The following is a 4,535-nucleotide window of genomic DNA, read 5'->3' on the forward strand; positions in this document are numbered from 1 at the left end:
TTTACATGCTAAAGTGCGACCGCTAGCACTGACTTTGCCATCAAAGAATAACTGATCTCGACTTATTACTATTCCTAAATATATATGTAATGAATCATTCTTACTTAGATGAATCTGCAGGATGAGTTAGTCTTCAGTCAATCATTGATGGACTAATAATGTAAAAAAGAAAACACGAGTTTAAGAAACACAACATTGGTGAAACTCTTAAACTCTTTGTGGTACTGCTCCGACAATAAACAATCAAATATGAACTTCAGATAGCTTCCAGTACATGGTGGGATCGTGCTTATCCCACAAGCTAGCAGCGTTAGTAACCTGGCTACTATTAGATGCATGACATATATCTGTTTGACTTAAGTGTTCACAAATCCTGGAAAGCGATCCGATAAGCCATTGTACATTTTAAGAAATAAAAAAACTAGAGTTACATAGCTCATCCATTTATTCTCCGAGCTATTGTAGTGATTGTACAAGTGAAAACTGTTTTCATAAAAGTTAAGGACTGTTTTCTGCACAACAAGGAAAAATATTCTAATGCATACAAGTTATGAAAACCATATGGTACCCCAGAATGCTTTAAAAAGCTATATTTGAAAAGCTGTTTCTTGTAGTATGCCACAGTAATTGATGTACATTATTGGAGAGCCATGCATCTAAAATTGCTCCCTGGCAGCCTGCCACTGTCCTGGTTTAAACCCTGCATCATGTAGAACTGAGAGGGGGTGAAACTCTGCTGTGGCTGTTTGTAAGAGGAAAATTTCTACAGGATCTCATTACAACTGACTCAACACTTGGCTAGTTGTGAACTATTCCACCACATCTGGTAGACCTTATCCTTGGGATGTTTTGGTTTGGTTTTGGTAGCACTTAATTTTAGATGCCACTAATGAAATGAAATTTGCTGTTCAAAGCATACTCTAGGTAAGCTGGGTATGATAATGATTTAATCAGAATTTGATATTCAAGACTGTGTAAAAGTTTAGATACTAAAGGTCTAGTGAGGATGCTCATTCTTTTGTGGATTTAACTCGTGTCAGTGTCTTGTGTCTCTTCATGTAATCCATTCTGATTCCATAATGTTGACTTCAGGACTCTGTGGAGCCCAGACAATGCATTGCATAGCTCTGTGTTTCCTCCTTGATAATATTGTCTTACTATAGGTACACAAATATCAAAAGTGAGTGAACCTTGTGCACTTATGCACACTGTGTATACTGACTGTAAAATACGTATATAATGACTGACTGTTAAAGCTGCTACTGCCAATGTTTTTACAATTACAATGGATCAAATGATGTGCAAAGTGAAGGCTGTAGTTTGCAGTAAAACCTTATCCTGGCCCTGTTCCCTCAGCTTTGGCGTCTTTTGATTTTCTAGTCCCCTCCTGCAAAAGCATGTTTTGACTGCGAGCAGCTGTTTTCAAAGAAAAAATTATAAAAACCACGCTGTCTAATACCTGTGAACAGAAGACACACAAAATATGAGCGCCTTGACAAAAGATGAATAAATAATAAAAAATTAAAAATTAAAATAAATACAGCGGGATTTGAATAAGGTCAAGAAGCCTGTGTTTGCATTTGCCGTGGACACCCGAACAAAGCGCCTGGGAGCAGTTTGGGGGGTTTGAGGTGCTTGGCAAGGTCAAGGATAAAATGCTTTACCTTCTCTTGTCACAGTAAATGTAGTCATGCAAAACCAATGGCTGCCCTTTGACATACGTATTACATATTAATATTACATATTAAATGAATCCACCTTATTTAGATAACAATAGAAAATATACAAGATAAGTATTAATTAGATATTATAAGTGAATTAGTTAAAAACAACGTGTTACTATTTGTTTTAATGTAAGGGCTCTCATAGTGTGTGAGGAGAGGATGTAGCCTCCACTTGGGTCATTAAAATGTCGTAGACTATAATCTTTAAAAGTGTAGATAAATCGTGTCAAATAGTAGCCTACTTTCAAAATACATTTCCGGGGGAATGTTTTTTCAAAATAAAGTCATGTTGGTAACTATATCAGCAGGATTTCACTCAGAAAGTTGAACAGCATCGGGTTAATAATATGACTTGTGTGAAATAAACCATTATCACTTCTCGAACAACTAAAAAAACACACCAAAAAAACATAGTGTAACCATAAAGTAAAGACGCAAACTTTTATTTTGAAATCTGCTGTTTTCGGTTACAGCCTTGCTGGTTATATCAAACTTGACGCACAGCTGTGGACCAAAGCATCCAGCATCCAAGAGAAGCTGAGCGGCAGCATCTCACACGGGTGAGTGAATAAATATTGTGGAAAATAATGCTGTTGATTTTTTTTTTTTAGCTGTTTCTGTGTATTAATGAGGGAATTATAAACAACAGTCCGCTGAGTAGTATTTTTTTATTTGTGTTACTCGTTTCTGATGCTCGCATCATAAAGTCGTGCCCATCCTCACAATCTGTAGTCACCCTCCTAATATGAATATTTGTAATGGACAAAACATCAATTTAAAATGTACAGCTCTCTGCTACGAATGGTGTGTTCATTTTAAAGGCGGACAGTGTTAGACTGTGAGAGCGGCTAGGCAGCATCATGGCGTCCTTGAGAATGAAGGGCAGAGCTGCAGCAGGAGGGATGCTGCGACATCAGAGATGCTTTCAGCAGGCTGGGCTTCAAAAGACAGGGCTGGGTTTATAATGCCATTAATCACACTGACTTGGTGTTTAGCAGCTTGATGTTCAGGCCCTACGCCACTACCGTTTATGAGCCAGGCCTCCTGCCATCCTCATCAAACAAACGCCATTCTCTTCCGTGTTTAGCTTTAGCATCTTCTCTAGCATCATCACTAACACCTGGTCACGCTTAGAGCTCCTCTTCAAGCTCCCACAGCATGCAGCTCAGCGCGGTACTTCGTCTTTATTTTTATCTATTTAGGTATTACTTATATATTTGGATAAATTACGATTCAATTACAACAAAAATAATAAATTGGATTTTTCTTCCTCATAGTATACTGTATCTTACAATGATAATAAATGCTCCAATATGCTTCTGTGGAGTTATTTTTAATAACAAATACAAAATACAATACAAAAGTGCAAATATTACGTGTATTCACTATATGTATTCAGAGATTAGGTACAGTTAGAAAATAGGAACACAACAGTGCCAGTATTCAACACTGTCTGCCCACAAGTCCTCATGTTATTACAATACGCCCTGCTGCAGCCTGATGCATCACTGGCAGTTTTATGCAGATACAGTATATCTGTAGCTATGTCTGGATATTCGGGATAAACAGAGACATTTGCTCAGGTTACTCATGGTTGTAAACTTCATGCCTTCATGAGGAAACATGTTCTTCTAAAGCAAAGTCAGTGCTCATCTTTGTTGCCCATGCGCACGGTGCCACACCAAAAATTAGAAGATTTGCCCTTAACTTGGTGGTTACTCTTTGCTTAAGTACAGCCCAATTACATGTGGTATTCATGGTTAAATGCACTGACAAATGGCTGACACATTCAGGACGCACTAATAGGATGCATGTTTCTGTGCTGTCTGGCTGTCTCTGAGTTGTGCGTGTAGCATAACTTGACATTAATGTCCAGAGAAAATTGCCAGCTGAGAGTCCCTAGTATGTTCCACAGTTCAGGTCTGGATGTGTGGAATTTCTGGGGCAGACAGAGTCACGTGAAGAGTCAAATGTCGTTTGTGCTTCTCTGCACGTCCTTTCACCATCACAACTCTGCCAAAGACGGAAGTTTGAAAATGAGTGAGATGGAGGACCATACAGTCTCTAGTTGGTCCCCATTTAGCTTCACAGGATTGCATTTTAGACCCATATGCAGACTCACAGATAGACACAGGCAACATTTATGTTTCTGCTGTTTGTGCATATTGTACTTTTAACTATAACAGACAACTGCAATAACTAATATTTATCAACTGCAGATTTTATTGGACATCCATGTCTGCTCTAGGATCCTTACATCTTTTCAGGAAATAATGGGTCTGCAGCTGGATGAGAGCAACTATAGCACCACATTCCTAAAAAAAAAAAAGCCAAAATATTGGCTTGTACAGTAAGGCAAGATTGTTATCAAATAGGCATTTCTGCACTGGCCCAGACAGAAATCTATTTTACCAACTAATTGTAACACATTACAGAAGAAGACAACAAAATACCTTTATGGTTTGTGAGTACCTGGGGAACTGGAGTAATTGAAAATAATTGGTAGCAGACTTTCAAAATGTTTCAGGATTAGCTGCTGTTATACAGGATAGTTTGTCAATTTTGTACACACATTTGACAGATTCTTGACATTTTAAAGAGAATTATAGAGAAAATGCACATTAAAAGGCTGTGTAGTGTACACTGGTATAATATAGTATAGTATCGCATAGTATAACATAGCATAGCATAGCATTATATAGTATAGTATAGTATAGTATAGTTGTTTACCCGTACATTTAAAGCAATAATAATATAGGATTTAGATATAGATTACAATATCTATATGTATTTTTAAATGTTTAAATCTAA

This window comes from Chelon labrosus (genome assembly GCF_963514085.1).
Source record: "Chelon labrosus genome assembly, chromosome: 19".
Classification (NCBI taxonomy): Eukaryota; Metazoa; Chordata; class Actinopteri; order Mugiliformes; family Mugilidae; genus Chelon; species Chelon labrosus.